At 39.0% G+C, this 19,660-nt stretch overlaps 1 protein-coding gene across 1 annotated transcript in view; it reads left to right on the forward strand.

The window, feature by feature from the left end:
- The window catches only part of NKAIN2 (sodium/potassium transporting ATPase interacting 2), a 1,575,235-nt gene that overhangs the window by 1,481,060 nt on the left and 74,515 nt on the right, over positions 1-19,660 (forward strand). The gene's annotated exons all lie outside the window — the stretch shown is intronic.

Consider the following 19,660-nt stretch of genomic DNA (forward strand, 5'->3'; position numbering starts at 1 on the left):
ATAAAAAAACAACAAGTTATAATAATGTGTCAAGTTCATGTCAGACAAGTAATACACACTATATTAGCAATGAATAAACCGGATGCTAGCACATGAAAAGTCATAAACTAATATCAAATAAAACAGCATCAAAAATATCAGCATAGCTTGAAAATATACAATAATGTCTGTAAAGCACTGTGGAATTAATGGCGCTATATAAGTGAGTAAAATAAATAATTATTGCCTAAGTCAAAGGTAATAAATGGCTCCCCAATTTGAGGTAGAATGACAAACTCTAGAATTCCCCTTTAAAGTTGACAGCTTCCTCGGGGGTAAGCAGGATGGTATAACACACTAAATGCTACTTAAATTTTAGTGCAATAGCATAGAACCTATTTTCACAAAGTTTTGGTTAATGATGCTTTGTAGCATTTTGTGGGTCTGCATACCAAGAAGAAAAACAGCCTTACCAACACCAAGTCATATTACAAATGCACTAGCAAGATGCAGCAGACCCCCATGATAAAGGTGGGGGCTGCACAGGTGCAGAATACTGGCATTTTGGTTTTAGTGCTAGAATTCACAAGTATGAGGACCCTTGATGTGGGTTGCGAGCCTGTGTATTTTGGACAAAATATCGACCAATACCTTATTTTTTATTGCACATTTTTCCATTTTTACCAGATGCCACCAGGCCCTTTAGTGTTTGTTGGGTGAACTGGAGTGTTTGTCCTTGTGGGGTGCACTCATATAGTGCTGGACAGCCTGCCTGATTTAATAGTATGGGCGTCATTATTAGGCTGTAAGCCAGACACTGTGCATCACACGTACCTGTATGACTGGCGTCCTATGCAAGCCTCATTTGTGTGCATTTTTTACTAGGCAGCCACCCCCTCCATGAATTGGTAAGTTTGTGAGTGGCTGTTTCCATCAGTATTTTGCACCTGTGCTGCCCCCCACCTTTATCATGGGGGTCCGCAGCATCTTGCTGCTGCATTTGTAATCTGACTTGGTGTTGGTAAGGCTGTTTTTCTTCTTGGTATGTTTTTTGAATTTATGTCCTCTATTTAGCCATTTTGTGGGTCTGCTGAGTCTTAATAAATTTACAGCATATTCTAGGTATGGCATTTTTCCGTTCATTTTTGAAGCAGCCAAAGGGCTGGATACACTGGCGTCCCATATCACACGCACCCCTCCCAACCCCTGCTCAGTGTCTCAATTTCACTAGTATCTGTATCCTTAGGATGCAGATACCAGTGAATAAAATGATGGAGGAGGAAACTGCTCTCTTTTCCATCATTCAGCCTGTGCATCTGAGTCTTTCAGCACAACAGGTGCAATGAGATCAGCATATCACGCCTGATGTTGTCACAGCGTCAGTGGGGAAATGCACCGAGTCATATTTTTTTTATTTTAGTGAGTATTTATGTGGAGGCCATTATATTGTATGGTGGGAATGTAGGGGATCATACTTGTCTGGGGACATTATACTACGTGGGGAGACTGTGGGGCCATAATACTGTGTTGGGGACTGTGTGAGGACTATTATACTGTGTGGAGGGGACTGTGATGGGGCATAAAACCTGGGTGCAAAATATGGGCCCATTAAATAAACCTCTCAGTGCTGGAGCCTTCTCTCTGGGTTTTACATCACCAAGGTTAGGCACCTCAGTGACACATATACATACCCCATCCAGGACTTGTTCATCTTATAGCATATAAATAGTTTTTTTTGGAGGGGGGTGAAATCCTGGATGACAGATTCCCTTTAAGCCTGGATAACATGAGCAGTATGATTAAAAACTTTATGTAATTTGGTTTTTGCCACAGGTAACAATATACGTTACAATAGACCGCATTGCAAAATGTATTATTAGTAACAGCTAGTCAACATATTTAATTCTGCTCAATATTAAGTGATATAACATAAAATAATAATACTAAGCAGAATTAAGATTCGGTCTGTTGGTTTGGACTTCCACCACAGTCATAGTCTCTCATGTGCCTCTTGGGAAAATGAATGGTCCACCCCTTATCTAGAGGAATGCTTGTAAAGAAGAATGCAGGGCAAACAAATGCATATGAAGACCAAAAAGTAAAAATGCATGCAAAAAGACACTAAAAAATGTTTGAAACAAATAGTATCTTAGATATATGTTTTGAAAGTAGACAAAAAGTGCATGCATAGAAGACCTTTGTTCTTTGCAAACAATAAAGTCACATGTACAAACCAGTAGAGCAGCACAGTCCTGATGAGTTAATATTACGGACCCAAAGGCGATAAACGCAATAGATTTCTATTGTACAATGATATCTGATTCCTAACTATATTTCTCCCCTGACATACTTTGCCTTCTTTGAGTTGTGTTCTACTCAGTGTTCTACTTAGAAACATGTTTTTTTTCTATTTGTATCATATCACTCTCCCTCAAAACTGTAGTAAGCTACACGTTTATACCCCAGAGTGTATCAGATGGCACTTCAGTAATAACTAATATGGTAAAAGCTCGAGGGCAAATACCAGTAATAATACTGACAGTAGATAAGCAGAGTAAAGAATAAATGAAGCATGGTGGATTGAATAGTTCACAGTTTGTAGATGTTCATATTGGAACAACGGCCCAAGGTAATATATATTATTTCATCCTATGGGAAATCAACACTGGCTATCCTAAAAAATTACAGGGTTTGAAGCATATGCCAGATCTTACATGCAAATTTGATATCAGCTGTTCTAGCAGCTCTACAGATTAACAATGTATATTTAAGAAATATTTGTAGCAGGTTGACATATGTACCTGATGAAAATGAAGATAAATTACAAATCTCTTTGGAATATCAGGTTTATTTAAATGGGATGTAATTAGTTTGAAAACTGTGACTTTTTTTGTAATGATAATTAATTTTAAGGTTAATTTCCTTTGATGCTCAAATCTTACTTACAACATTTAGAAAAGACATAAAATTAGGATGTTACAACCGTGAGGCATCGGGTGCTTTTGAGACTTCTCTCTCTGTCTATTATCACTAGAAAATTAGGTCTAACTTAATGTGGGAATTTTTGTTCATTATTCAATGTAATGGATGGAAGTCAGGAAAAGAATCAGCTGGAATTGGTGAGGTTGACAGCACAAGATTTGCATTTGCTTTGTTCACGGGATTAATTGCAAATGTATCCAACAAAAGAACTGGATTTATACATGAACAAGCTTGACATGGAAAGAAAATTGGATATGGATTGCTGCTTTCGCTCCTAATGAAGTTTAATGTTAAAAGAATTCCCCACAGGCTGTGTTGTATTATAACACACAAAAATAATGGAAAGAGGCATACAATCCAAGACTCTTATGCTATGGTTAACTGTGGCTGCAAGGGATTTTTAGGGCAATTCTTGCAATAAATTGGACAAAACACACAATGTACTTGTAGCGAGAGAAACACATTGCACTCAAACATTGGCTTTCTTTTTCCGTTAAGGCTCTTGCTCCTTGACTAGAACGATCCAAGAGCAGTGAACTAATTAAAATGAATGAACAGTTGGGTTTACTTACACCTATGATGAACAGTTGTGAGGATTATCACTTGTAATGTCATCCTTCAATTACTCACTGAATTTCCAAGAGAAAGAAAGATTCTCTACCTATTATGTAGCCTTTAAATTCAATTAGCTAAATACTTCTGAATGTTAGCTAGTATACAGTTTTCTGGCAGTGTAGGTTTTTATCAAATTTATACTTCCAACACTTACAGTGGCTTGCGAAAGTATTCACCTTCCTTGGCATTTTTCTTGCTTAACTACCATACAACCTGAAATTTCACTGTTCATTTTGAGTGTTTGCATCAGTTCATGTTAAGAACAACATGCCTACAACTGTGAACAATTGGTTTTCATTTTATTGTGAAGCAGACAACAAAAGACAAAATAACTGAAAACTTCAGTGTGCAAAACTATTCATCCCCCTAAAGTCAGTACTTTGTAGAGCCTCCTTGTGTGGCAATTACAGCTGCAAGTCGCTGTGGATAAGTCTCCATGAGCTTTCCACATCTTGCTACTGGCATTTTTGCCCCAGAGCAAAACTGCTCCAGGTCCTCCAAGTTAGATGGTTTCCTCTGGTGAACAGAAATCTTCCAAGTCTGACCACAGATTCTCAATTGGATTAAGGTTTGAGCTTTGACTAAGCCACTTCAAAACATTTACATGTTTCCCCTTAAACCACTCGAGTGTTGTTTTAGCAATATGCTTTGGGTCATTGTCTTGTTGGAAGGTGAACCTCTGTCCCAGTCTCAAATCAGTGACAGTCTGAAACAGGTTTTGCTCAAGAATATTCCTGTATTTCGCCCCATCCATCTTCCCCTCAACTCGGACCATTTTCCCTGCCCCTGCTGCTGAAAAACATCCCCACAATATGATACTGCCACCACGCTTCACTATGGGGATGGTGTTCCTGGGGTGATGAGCTGTGTTGGTTTGGCCCCAGACATAGTGTTTACTCTGGTGGCCAAAAATTTTGGTGTCATCTAACCACAGCACCTTCCTCCATACATTTGGGGAGTGTTAGAACCCTCCTGTTTGTTTTTTCTATCTTGTGTTTTGCGGTCACGTGACCATCTGCCTTTATATTCCAGCTCCGCCCTTCTGGCTGTGCTGGACTTCAGTGTTTGACTGTTTCTCTAGTCTGGTGCTTTGGTGCCTTTCTCTGTTAGTTCGCTTGGTCCTCTGGGACCTCTAGTACATTTTTGTCAGTTTGTCTTTTTGTGTTCTGCAACAACTTCTCTGTTTAGGAGGTATCCCATTTTTGTCCCAGTCCTTAGTTCTTTTAGGGACCCCTCTCTCAATTCTATAGGTCTTCGTTCAGACTAGCTGAGGACTAAGGCGGGTCAGTTCACTAGGAACAGGCAGCCCGCTACATCGTAGGGATTCAGCTTAGTCTTACTGTAGGGACAGCTTTCCCCTCTCTTTCCTTAGTACATGTTGCAAATCATAACAGGGAGTCTCCCACATGTCTTTTGGCAAACTCAATACAAGCCTTACAATTTTTGTGTGTAAGCAAAGGTTTTTTTCTGCCACTCTTCCATAAAGGCCACCTCTATGGAGTGGCTTATTGTTGTCATATGGACAGATACTCCAGTCTCTGTTGGGAACTCTGCAGCTTCTTCGGGGTCACCTTTCATCTCTGTGCTGCCTCTCTGATTAATGCCATCCTTGCCCAGGCTAAGAGTTTTGGTGGGCAGACCTCTTTTGGCAGGTTTGTTGTGGTATCATGTTCTTTCCATTTGATGATAATGGATTTGATGGTGCGCCGGGGGATCATCAGAGATTAGGATATTTTTTATAACCCAACCCTGACTTGTACTTCTCAATAGCTTTGTACCTGACTTGTTTGGAGATCTCCTTGGTCTTCATGATGTTGTTTGGTTAGTTGTGCCTCTTGCTTAATAGTGTTGCAACCTCTGTTTCCTTTCAGAAAAGGTGTATATATACTGACCAACAATGTGACACTTGGATTGCACACAGGTGGACTTCCTTTCACTAGGCATGTGATTTATGAAGGGAATTACTTGCGCTGGAAATATTTTTTTGCTTCATAGCAAAAGGGGTGAATACATATGCACATGCCAATTTTTAGTTATTCGATCCCATAACTTTAGTTTATGCCTATATTTTTCTCCCTTCACTTCACCAACTTAGACTAGTGCTGATGCATCACACGCAAATCGGATTACAAAAATATTTAAACACAAGTTGTAATGTAACAAAATAGGTAAAAAGCCAAAACAGTGAGTACTTTCGCAAGCCACTGTAGTTAACTGTAAAGAAAAAGTCTATGTTAAAGTTGGTATGATCATAATTGCATAATAATATAATGCTCTCAACTGTGCCAGATCTAGCAGGACAGCCCCAGATTTGGGTCTCTGTCTCACTTTCACGGGCGGTCTGCTGAATGTGTCACCCTTGCCATCATTAGTGCAGCGCTGCGCAGTGTGAGTACTACCTGCTGAGCAGAGCTCACACTGCACAGCACCATACAGATGAGCCAGCTTCTGTGTGCAGCATCTTCCAGCGCTGCTGGATGTGTCATGTTTGAGAAGACCAAATCAGTTTATCACAGCTTCTCTTATGCAAAATTCTCACGCTCGCAGTGCCGGCAAATGACGTCAGCGCATGCGCGGCGAGAATTTTCCCACGCTCGCGCTGACATCAGTGAGATGAACTGAGTTCATATGACATGACCTCACCTCAGCTTGATGCAGTCACAGCGAGTCACTGAGGAGCGCAAGCATGCGTTCCTCAGTGTCTCTGTAGGATGGCAGGCTGGATGGTCGCAACCAGCTACTATGCTGCCTGCAATCTAAATGCAGCAGAGCTGGACACATCGCGGGACACATGGATTCTGTTCTTCACATCGGAAAGGTGAGGATGAGGTTGGTTTATTATTTTATTTTTATCACAGGTGACTTTGGATTCAGAGGAATGGGCGTAATGGTAAGTAGGGTTTAATTTAGAATATTAAAGAAGTCTGTGTGTTTATTTCAAATAAAATATTTTATTCTCGGTGTTGGTGTTTTTATTTCACATTTCACTTTCACTATGGGGTTAGTAATGGGGGCATCATATAGATGCCTCTTCATTACTAACCTGGGCTTGATGTCAGCTGGCATTATAAGCTGACATCAACCCCAGCCCTATAACCCCACTTGCCAACACCACAGGGCAATGGGCCCCAATTCCTGGGGCGGCTGAGGGCTGGTGTTTCTAGCCCAGGAGGGGGCCAATATTCAAGGCCCCTTCCTAGGCTATTAATATCAGCCCCCAGCTGCCTGTCTAGCCTTTGCTAGCTGTTAAAATAGGGGGACACCACATCAATTTTTTGGGGGGTCCCCCATTTTAATAGCCAGAAAAGGATAAGTACACAGCTGGGGGCTGATATTAGTAGCCTGGGAAGCTCCGTGGGTATTACCCCCTTCCCAGGCTTCAAACATCTGACCCTAGCTGTCTGCTTAACCTCTGCTAGAGTATAAAATTACGGGGGACCCCACACCATTTTTTTTCTTAAAAAGCTTTAATTTACCAATAAAATACATGTACAGTAAGCAACACATGGAAAACACAGAATATATATCTCACGCACATATTTATATCTATGCATATATATCTGATTTTGTGTATGTATCTATTAATCTGTATATATTGTGACAGAGTCACTGGTGTTACATATGAGGGGAGGTATGTTTCGCCATGGCTGCTAGCCTTAGCGAACTGAACCAACAACTTTTCTCCAGCATGCTATATGTTGGAGAGTTAAATCACTTAAAGGGAGTGGTTTTGTGCGAATGACATAGAAATAGGAGGGAAGTCATTCACCCTACCTCCACCTCAGGGTGTAGCTGAGCAAGGTTAAATGCTCAGTCACTATTTTTTTTCTGTGGTTGTGTCTGGAGAGGCAAGTCTCCAGACTGGAAAGCTTCAGCTCAGGAGGAGCTGAAGGCTGTGCTATAACTTGTGAGGGTGAACCCCACACACATATGGACTGTGCTATTGTTTATCTTTTGTTTTGCCGTTATGCCAGATAGGACGTGTTTATTTTGCTGAACCTGCAGTGTTTATGCCGTTACAATAAACTTGCAGAGGAAACCGTTTCCTGAGTCTACTTCTGAAAGCAGCCGAGTGAGTCGTCTTAACACATTATCTTCACTGCTCAAAAAAATAAAGGGAACACTCAAATAACACATCCTAGATCTGAATGAATGAAATATTCTCATTGAAAACTTTGTTCTGTACAAAGTTGAATGTGCTGACAACAAAATCACACAAAAATCATCAATGGAAATCAAATTTATTAACCAATGGAGGCCTCTTTATTAAAATGAAAAGGTTGAAAACTCTGCTGTGCATAATAATTTGGAACATGCATTTTGAGTGCAGTTTGAGTTTTTTATTTTTTTTTAAATATACTGTTATCATAAGCAGTTTGTACAAAAACCTTTCAATTGTACTCTAATAGTTATTTGACTGGAAAAGTACAATGACTGCAATTCATATAGGTAATTTGGGAAAATCTGAGAAAATATTATTTGCATAATAATTTGGAACACAGTGTAAAGAGGGAATAACACAAATGCATGCCATAATTTTAAGATGTATATTTTTAAAATATTTAGAAAACCATGCCTCATTTTCTTTACACTTCTCAAATGCTTGCTATATCACATAAAATCCCTATAAAATACATTTACATTTGTGAGTGTAATGTGAAAAATTGTGGAAACGTTCACGGGGCATGAATACTTTTTCAAAACATTGTATAATAGCTTCCATTATTCTAGTAAGTCTTTTCTAACAAATTGGAGTGTGTCTGTGAATTTTTGCCCATTCATCCAGAACAGTATTTTAGAGGTCACACAATAATGTTGGATTAAAGGGCCTGACCTGTAATCTCCATTTTTGAGACTGTAGTAGCCATTAAAAATAATGTGATTGTTACCTCTAATTTCCGGTCAGTTAATAGTTGTGGTTATCAGATGGATGGACCAGAGCGGCGCTGGGAACAGCTGACGATGGCGGCTGATAAGTATAATACTAGGTCCAAGTGTTATAGATATTGCAAATCTATAAGTCGTCTCATAGTTATCATAGTGAATACTGAAGCAAGGCTATCAATCTATTTAAACTTTAGATGACTGTGGCTGAGAAACATCAAACCCCTCCTTTGGAGACAGGTAATTAAAGAGAATCCTCTACTGAATAGCAGATGTGAGTCCTTCTTCTAGCTTGCCTAAGAATGCAGAAGGTGTCATATTTATGGCCGGTAGAGAGAATCTGCCACCTCAAGCATCAGCTTGAACAGAAAATGTTGTATAAGCCATGTCTCATATGTATATAGAGCTAAAATTGCGATAGAAAATATATGTCATTAATATCTAGTGCATAGGATCTCCAGGGGGCAGATATCCTTAAGGGCGAGAATCTCCTAATTTTTGGTACCTGACCCTGTATCTTATTTACTGAGCCCCATCTGAAGTCACTAGAGTAGGTAGGGGGGAGTGGCTGGTACCTGGAGCATTGTTCAGTGCTGGGAGATACAGTGTGCTGTAAGGACTGCCCCATTTTCTAAACAGAGTGCTCCCCTTTGCAACATCTGCGCCATTCCTATGACAACAGGTCTAGCAACTTTCTTTTTTTTATCCCTTTTATTTTATGTGGCTGTATATACTGTATTGTCTTGTCCCCTTTGCAATATCTTTTGTATATTTTTTATAAACATTGCCTAATTGTTAGAATAAATATATAAAATTATATCTTCTTTCCTCTTTCTCTATAAACCATAATCCTGAAGTCTCGTGTGGCTCAACGTTATCAGTAATGGGTGTCCAATCTGCCTTTAATAAATGATTGGTAGTGGCAGCTAATTTTTCTTAGGTCATTGCGGAGCTTGGCATTGACGGTACCGAAATATATAGATACCCATGTGTTGGAATCAGATGTGCATATACTATATGTTCACAGTGAAAGCAAACCGGCCTAGTAGCACTACTAGACATTGCCTTGTCCATCAATCGTCAGTCAATTGTGTGATAGTCCTGACAATTTGGTGGCATCGGTGATATATATTCCTGATCTCTCTAACAAACTGTTGGAAAAGGTGGGATATCTTCGAGATCTCCCTGACAATTGATGGCAGCGGTGGGATCAGTAGTGCAGGTCACTAACAGTGCATCATAAATTGTTTTCACAACAATTGAAAAAATAAACAATGAATCAATGCATGACGTGTTCAGATATAACAGTGGCAACTTTGATACTTCTGTCATATGTAAAAAGTGAAAAAGTGAAAAATATATTATTTTTTTTGTAAATCCCAATATTGTTTGGTACGACCACATTGCATTATATTGCCATAACATTGCAGCAAAATGACGCCATTTTACTGCAATTACTGTAATTTACCCAGTTTAGATATTTAGTTTTCTAATCTGAGATCCTGGAAAACCTTTTGGATCCTGGAATTTGATACTCATTCACTTTGCGGTTGATATAGAAGGGTTAATGTTTTTCCTCTCTGTTCTACATTTTGTTTTGTGTTACCTAGCCTTATAGTCTCATAGTCAAGGCTTTCATACTTTCTTATCTCATATGCAATGTTTTGATGGTGTGCAAAAACTGTGTTATGGGTACACAATAAATAAAGTCATCATGACCTGGGTAACCGGGGGGGCTACATGAGTTACATTGTTTGTAAATGGTATAAGAAGAAGTATTCTCAGTAGAATAAACAGAATTGTTTTGCTCACAACAAGTGTGCATTCTTTTCTTTTCTCTTAGCGCTCGTAATTTTGAGGGGCCTAATCTCTTAATTCGGCCTCACTGGTGATCTGGCAAACTGACTTTGGGTGAGAACAAAAACAGCTACAACACGGTTTAAATTATTGGCCAGACTTATGAACCATTACTGATTTCCTCATCTGCAATGTTTTGTTTTCTACTATTTCTACTGTTTTCTTTTATTCCTTATTAGGTAGCTTGTAACAAACAGAATTCATATCCAATGTGTGGTTACTCTTTACCAAACCCCGTCCACGATCTTATACAGCGTTTAAGGGATGTTCAGGTCTTTACATGTTAGCTATTAGTAAAGGTATTTTTGAGACAAGAAACGTGTAATCCTGAGGAGTTTTTCCTTTTTTAACAATGTGCATAATCTGAAGATTTATCTTTTTTAATATAGATGGCATTAAAAGATAAGCCATGATTCCATAGTACTGGAGTTCATTATCTAATGATAGGTTGAAATTAACCACTGTATGTCTTCTTAGAGATGCTCTGACCCAGTTGTCCAGCTATTACAATTTGGTCCTTGTGAAAGTCACTCAGACCCTTTTGCTTGCACATTTTCCTGCTTCCAAAACATCAAGAAGATATGACTGTTAACTTGGTGTCTATTGCCCAGTAAGACTTGTGCAGATGCGTAATTTGCATCCACTGGAATCTACCTCTGGGATGAATACTATATGTTAAAATGTCCCAAGCTAATACTTTCCTTCATGAACCACCACAACCATTCCTAGCAAAGCCAGCACTATATAGAACTGATTAGATGAAGAGCTGTTAAATATTACAAGTTCTACTTTACTTATACTTCCTCAATAAACTAAAGACTATCCTACAACTAACTACCTCCCTACAATACAATTGCTTCCTTATTACTATCTCTCTAAAAATCAACTACTACAGCTGATTCCTTGGTGCTATATACAGTACACATACTAATATACAAATACTAGTAGTAGTGACAACTAGAAGGTTGTGCACGGTATTATATATAGTACTTACGGGGTGTTTGAATATTATTTTAGAAAATGGGTATTTTGTTGTTTATACTGTTTACAGTAAAATGATTAATTGCTCATTTACAATCAGAGATGCCAGCCGTACAGAAATTCCAGGACAGTCCGTAAAAATAATGCACTTTTTTCACTGTCTCCAGAAAAAATGTATATCCATCAGTGATTTTTTGGAATGTTGGAAGAGAATTTTACAGATAGTTTATTGTGGTTGTAATTCTCAGCATTTTACAGTTCACATTGAATCCTGCCAATGTTCTTTCTCATCAGTATTCTAAGCTGTAGACATATCATTTTTAAAGATTTTATGGTGAGTAATATACTGTAGGTACAAACTATGTCAATTGTTAAAAAGTAAAGAGCAAAAAATAGGAGAATGATAAAGCACAACAGATTCTCTTTAATATATATAGTTAAAGAGAATCTTTCACCAGTTTTACAATATTAAACTGGACACACTCTTGAATAATGGCTGTAGAGCTGAGTAAAACAGTTATTTTTTTTAATTTCTCTTCTCCGCAGAGAAGATATTAGCTTGTAAAGATTAGGTTATAATTTATAATAAGCCCAATGGGAGTGGGTACTTTTTCCCCTGCATATCGTTGACCAATTGTAGGAGGCATAATGTAGAGGAAAAATAAGCAAGCCCCCAGAATTGTCAATAGAGCATGCCTTCTTATACTGTGAGACAGCAGTAATTACAGACAACCCTGCTTTCAGCTCTGATCTCTTCAGCTATTGTGTATTGTACATCAGAGCTGAGTATTTTTATAAGCAGCTCCTCTAAATTTCATCTCATGGCAATCAGTATGGGGTAAGGTGCAGAGCTAACAGAGTTGTGAAAGGAGAGCTACAGCTGCAGAAGTGTTTGTAATGACACACAGTTCAATGTAATGACACTCCCCCTCCCCCACATTGACTGCTATGAGATGACAGCTGCTGGAGTTGTTTGTAATTATACTCAGCTCTGCTTTATATTACATAGTAGCTGCAGGGATCAGGGCTGAGAGCAGGGCTGTCTATCACTGCATGTCTCACAGGGGAAAGCATGTTCTTCTTACCTTCTATGGGAACACCACCAGAGAGGAATCCCTAATAATGCCCCACTGGCTTATTATAAATTATAATTAAACATTTCAAGGTTATATCTCCACAGTGGAGATGAGAAATTAGAGAACTGAAAAAGACGTTTTCTTCAGCTCTGCAACCACTATTCCATGATGTGGCAGATTTAACGTGCTAAAACTGGTGAAAGGTCCTCTTTAATGGAGAAATGCAACTGTTTCAAATGCTTATTCTCAGAGGATAGCCACTTTCCATAAGAACTATTAGGGCATATGAGCATTATAGAGGGGGTGCCACCATTTGGGACCCCCTCTAATGGATGTATTGTGTTTTATACAGAACATTAGTAGAAATTCTCCATTAAATCTGTTATTGCTACAATATTTTCACCAAAATATAAAAAAGCTTGTTCAGTCGCAAAAAAAAATCCATTATGTGCACAAACTAAATGGCTTTTAAGTTTTAAAACTGAAAATTTCAAGCTGTCAACTTCTAAGTATTATTGAAATAATTTCACACATTTTTATGTATTTGACTAATGGATCACATCAGAATATAAAAAAAATAATAGCTATTTACCTGCAGAAATAAGTATAGGGCTTGCGGGCAGATCTACTTTAAGAATACCAGGTGCCACAACATTAAAGAAAATGTTCAATTTCTTTACAAGTTCAAAATACACTGTCTATTTATTGTATGTCAGGGCACAAAAATGGATGAAAAGTCTTTTTCTTCACTATAGTTGACATTAAATATAAAGCACACAACATAGGTAACGTTAGAACATTTGAAATAAATATGATCAATATGGTTAACCATGATTTTTATTTTGGTTATGCCTGTTATAGTTGTAGATTGTATTGTCTGTCTTACATGAGCAAATTATAAAATTAAAAATATAATACAATGGCCAATTCTACTATCTGCCACCATAATTAATGCTGACTTGTCTGACCACAGCATGAGGGGCTCAGGGGCTAGTAAGCTTAGCATTAGGCATTAAAGGGGTTGTCCGGTAAAAACTGGTAAGTCTGCAGTCATTCTGTGTTACTGCAGACTTATGAATCCCTCCAGCACATGCACTGTGCGCTGCAGGGATTCGCTGGGACCAGAGGGTAGGTATGAGTTATGCATACCCCCGGCCCGTGGGCATGGCCCCGCTCTACATACACTTGCCTCTGCTCAATACAAGTGAATGGAGCGAGGGCGCGCCCACTCGCCAGGGTTATGTATAACGCATACATAACCTCTGGTCCCAGGTCTGAAACCAGTGAATCCCCGCAGTGCACAATGCGTACACTGGGGGAATTTATAAGTCTGTAGTCACACAGACTGACTGCAGACTTATCGGTTTGGACCGGATAACCCCTTTAAGTGTACATTGCAATTTTCATGCATTGTAGTTGTGCCAATCACTTTATCATCTCCCATTTCTCAGTTGAAATTGTGGATACGTGTCTTTTTTAAATCATACTTACTATGTAACAATAATTATAGTATAATGGGCAGTAAAAGTCAGCCTGATGGGTTTTCTTCTCTGACATCTTTTTAACTTGTAAAAACACAATGAATTTCATGTGGGTTATTTTTTACAAGTTTATTTTGAAGCATGGATATTTAGGATATTTTACATGGTTTCTTTAAGTTCTATACAGTAGAGAGGTTTTATGAAAGAAACCATGAAAAAATGGTAAACCTCTTGCGTGCTGTGTTTTATAAAAAAAAAACAACCAAAAGTGAGGAAAACACCCCCAGAAACCCATCTTGCCGTGTTTTTGTATTTGCCTTTGGACATACAGCTAACATCTGCTTGCATCGTTATTACAGAAAAATGCAGAGAAAAACATAGCAAAAAACTATATAAAAAAAGTCATATAACTGCACAGTGTGTAAGCCAATGTGAAACAGCAGGCTCATCTTAATTTGTCCAATGGATATCTCCTTTTTACCTTTTGCCACAATATTTCTGAAATACTGACTTAAAGGTGTTTTCCTACAAACAAAGTTAATTTTAATCAACTTTTTAGTTAATAGATCTTTGAATAATAATAATTTCCACAATTGGATGTGTTAAATAAAATGATAAAATATTCCTGTGCTGAGATAATCTTATAAATGTTCCCCTACTGTGTACTGTGTAATGGTTGTGTCTAACCATACAGGGACATGGTCTAATCATACCACATCTCCTGGGCAGGGGAGGAAGCAAAAGAGTATACAGATATTACAGCAGGGGATCACAGATGATTCTTTCTTAAAGGTAAAACATTGATTAACCCCTTTAAAGCCCAAGACGTACTAATACGTATCTGCGCCCTGGGACTTAAGAGCCTGATATGTATTAGTACGTCATGGTGATCGCGCCCGCACAGGCTGTGCGGGCGCGATCGACGCTGGGTGTCAGCTGATTGTCATAGCTGACACCCGGTGCTATGTGCTGGGAGCATATTAACCTCCGCAATGCTGCGATCGGGATACTCACCTCTCCTGCCGGCGTCCAACGCTGTCTGCCACGGCTTCCCGGATGTTGCCATGACGACCCGATGTCGTCATGACAACATCCGGGTCACCAGACAGCAGGAAGATACTTTGGTCATGCCCATAGTGGGACAATGAATGAAAGTAAAAAAGCTGTTTAAAAATAAAAAAATAAAAAATAAAAATATTGTAAAAATATTTAAAAAAAAATAAAAAAAGAATCCACGAAAAATAAAAATATAATGTACCCATCAATAAATATTATTATGAGAAAAACAAACAATAAAAGTACACATATTTGGCATCGCCGCATCCAAAACGACCTGACCTATAAAAGTGTCCCACTAGTTAACCCCTTTAGTGAACAAGGTAAAAAAAAAAAAAACCGAAGCAAAAAACAATGCTTTATCATCATACCACCAAACGAAAAATGGAATGACAAGCGATCAAAAAGACAAATATAAATAAAAATGGTACAGCTGAAAATGTCATCTTGTCCCTCAAAAAACAAGCCATGATACAGCTCCATCAGCCAAAAAATAAAAAAGTTATAGCTCTCAGAATAAAGCGATGCAAAAAAATATTTTTTTCTATAAAATAGATTTTATTGTGTAAAAGCGCCAAAACATAGAAAAACTATATAAATGTGGTACCGCTGTAAACATACTGACCCGAAGAATAAAGCTACCTTATCAATTTTACCACACGCGGAACAGCATAAAAAATTTAAAAAAAAACAATTCCTGAATTGTTGGTTTTTGTTTATTCTGCCTCCCAAAAATTGGAATAGAAAGCGATCAAAAAATGTCACGTGACTGAATATGGCACCAATAAAAACGTCAACTCATCCTGAAAAAAACAAGCCATTACATGACTCTGTTGGGCAAAATATGGAAAAATTATAGCTTTCAAAATATGGCGATGCAAAAACTAGATTTTACAAAAAAATGCATCTTTTAGTGTGTGACAGCTGTCAATCATAAAAACCCGATATGATTCTTGTATCGCTGTAATCGCACCGACCCTAAGAATAAAGTCGTCTAATCACTTATACCGCACGAGGAATGGCGTAAAAAATAAACTCTAGGGTTAGGGTTGGGCTAGGGTTGGGGTTAGGGTTGGGATAGGGTTGGGATAGGGTTAGGGTTGGGCTAGGGTTGGGTTGGGGTTAGGGTTAGGGTTGGGCTAGAGTTAGGGCTAGGGTTGGACTAGGGTTAGGGTTAGGGTTGGGGTTAGGGTTAGGGTTTGGCTAGGGGTTGGGGTTAGGGTTAGGGTTGGGCTAGGGTTAAGTTTAGGGTTGGGCTAGGGTTAGGTTTGGGGTTGGGGTTACGGTTGGGCTAGGGTTAGGGTTGGGTTAGGGTTAAGGTTGGGTTAGGGTTAGGGTTGTTTTTTTTTCAAAAGTAAAAAAAAAAGATGACGATATGGCGACTAGTGTTGAGTGCAAGTGCTTGCTACTTGAGTTTGCATCGGGTGCTCGGGTATGCACTGAGTATCGAGGGTGTTCAAGTGAAGTGCTCGAGTCTCCGCCCCATATGCTTCGCGGCAAAAAAAAATCTCGAAGGGATTGCCTGCCATATGCACGAGCGATCCCCGCATGTTTTTTTTGGGGTGTCTAATAACCGTGAAACATGTGGGCATACATGGTGCATACCTGAGTACCCGATGCAAATTCAAGTAGCGAGCACTTGCGCTCAAGACTAATGACAACTTATTCAATATGATGACCTAATGTTATCAAATTCTGTGTCGTACCTCTGGGTTCAAAATGTTCACTATACCCCTTGATAAAATCCTTGAGGGGTGTAGTTTCCAAAATGGGGTCACTTGTGGTGGGTTTCCACTATTTAGGCACATCAAGGGTATTGGCGTACTCAGGAGAAATTGCACATAAGTTTTTGGGGTCCATTTTCTCCTTTTACCCTTGTGAAAATAAAAAAATTGGGGCTAAAATATCATTTTTGTGGAAAAAGTTTGATTTTTTTATTTTCACGGCTCCATGTTATAAACTTCTGTAAAGCACTTGGGGGTGCAGGGTGCTCACCACACATCTAGTTAAGTTCCCTGAGGGATCTAGTTTCCAAAATGGTGTCACTTATGGGGGGTTTCCACTGTTTAGGCACATCAGGGGCACATCCGCTAATTATTCAAGCAAATTTTTCCATTCAAAAAGTCAAATGGCGCTCCTTCCCTTTCGAGCCCTGCCGTATGCCCAAGCAGTGGTTTTCCCCCACATATGGGGTATCTGCTTACTCAGGAGAAATTGCACTTGTGGAGGCTCTCCAAACGCAACATGGCGTCCGCTAATTATTCAAGCAAATTTTACAATCAAAAAGTCAAATGGGGTCTGAAAAACATTTTTGTGGGAAACATGTGAAATTTTTATTTTTACGGCTCAATGTTATAACTTCTGTGAAGCACCTAGGGTTCAAGATGCTCCCCACGCATCTAGATAAGTTCCCTGAGGGGTCTAGTTTCCAAAATGGGGTCACTTGTGGGGGTTTCCACTGTTTAGGCACATCTGGGCCTCTCCAAACGCAACATGGCGTCCGCTAATTATTCAATCAAATTTTACAATCAAAAAGTCAAATGGCTCTCCTTCCCTTCCAAACCCTGCCGTGCGCTCAAATAGGGGTTTTCCTCCACATATGGGGTATCAGCTTACTCAGGAGAAATTGGACAACAAACTGCATGGTGCAATTTCTCCTGTTACCCTTATGAAAATGCAAAATTGCGGCTGAAAAACATTTTTGTGGGAAAAATGTGAAAATTTTATTTTTACGGTTCAATGTTATAAACTTCTGTGAAGCACCTGGGGGTTCAAGGTGCTCACCACACATCTAGATATGTTCCCTGAGGGGTCTAGTTTCCAAGATTGTGTCACTTGTGGGGGGTTTCCACTGTTAAGGCACATCAGGGGCGCCCCAAACGCAACATGGCGTCCGCTAATTATTCAAGCAAATTTTACAATCAAAAAGTCAAATGGCGCTCCTTCCCTTCCGAACCCTGCCGTGCGCCCAAACAGTGTTTTTTCCCCACATGTGGGGTATCTGCGTGCTCAGGGGAAATTGCAAAACAAATTTTGGGGTCCATTTTTTCCTGTTACCCCTGCAAAAAAAAAAAAATTGGGTCTAAAGTAACATTTTTGTGAAAAAGTTAAATGTTAATTTTTTTCTTCCACCTTCCAAAAATTCCTGTGAAGCACCTAAAGCGTTAATAAAGTTCTTGAATGTGGTTTTGAGCACCTTGAGGGGAGCAGTTTTTAGAATGGTGTCACTTTTGGGTATTTTCTGTCATAAAGACCTCTCAAAGTGACTTCAAATGTGATGTGGTCCCTAAAAAAATGGTTTTGGAAATTTTGTTGGAAAAATGAGAAATCGCTGGTCAACTTTTAACCCTTATAGCTCCCTAATAAAAAAAAATTTGGTTCCAAAATTGTGCTGATGTAAAGTAGACATGTGGGAAATGTTATTTATTAACTATTTTGTGTGACATATCTCTCTGATTTAAGGGCATAAAAATTACAATTTTGAAAATTGCAAAATTTTCAAAATTTTCGCCAAATTTCCGTTTTTTTTCACAAATAATTGCAAGTGATATAGAAGAAATTTTACCACAATCATGAAGTACAATATGTCACGAAAAAACAGTCTCTGAATCAGGGGGATCCGTTGAAGCGTTCCAGAGTAATTACCTCATAAAGTGACAGTGATCAGAATTGTAAAAATTGGCCTGGTCATTAACGTGCAAACCACCCTCGGGGGTAAAGGGGTTAAAAACAGGAAGGGAAACGTTTTACCTCACAGAAAGAATCAGCTGTGATCCCATTCTGTAATATCTGTATACTCTTTTGCTTCCTCCCCCCGCCCAGGAGATGTGGTATGATCAGACCATGTTCCTGCACGGTCAGACACAGCCATTACACAGTACACAGCAGGGGAGCATTCATAAGATTATCTCAGCATAGGAACATTTTATTTAAACACGTCCAATTGTGGAAGTTATCATTATTCCAGGATCTATTAATTAAAATATACTTTGTTTGTGAGAAAACCCCTTTAACTGCATGTGTGAACAGGTTACTGGAATGCAACATGCAGATAAAGATGAGGCGAAAGTAACTAGTTAAGCTATTTAATTTTCTTAACACAGAAGTGAAGGTGTTAATTATAGAAACAGTCAGTGGTTCGGGTACAGGGCATCAAGTTACACAATATTTTCAGTAATGACAATAATAACAGTTTAACAGTTCAATATCTTATTCTTTATTCTTTCTAGCTGTCAGTGTGAATGGCGCTTTAATGTTCTTCTGCCTTAACTAGCGACATGTACAATGATAGGCCCGTCTGTACAGAAAGTCCTTCAAACGTTTTTTCTTATTATACTGCCACTAACGGGGGTCATCAGTATTTTCCGTTATGCCGCGAGTTTTTAGTTGCCAGTCCCTTAATACTTTACATGAGCTCCTCGCACTGACCGACCCTAGTCCCTTCCCCAGCATTGTCCCGGCCCACATTCTGTACTGTGCGTCTATGCTAGAAGTAATGGCCTGGTTCACTCATATCTCCTGGTCACCACAACAGGCGTCTGTCCCCGTACAATGATCAACAAATATGTTGAAGACATGATTATGGCACTTACTAATATATAATTAATTATTATAGACTGCTTTCCTGCATTTGTTAATTCAGCCTTCCGCACATCAGCCTTAGAGAACTTGCAGTAGATCAGTGTCTGCCTCTTTAGCTTCTCCACCTCTCCATACAATCACCAACTGCCATCTCCTATCTCAGTAATG

The sequence above is a fragment of the Phyllobates terribilis genome, unplaced genomic scaffold (assembly GCF_046119375.1).
Source record: "Phyllobates terribilis strain yellow unplaced genomic scaffold, ASM4611937v1 Scaffold_3__8_contigs__length_932513732, whole genome shotgun sequence".
Classification (NCBI taxonomy): Eukaryota; Metazoa; Chordata; class Amphibia; order Anura; family Dendrobatidae; genus Phyllobates; species Phyllobates terribilis.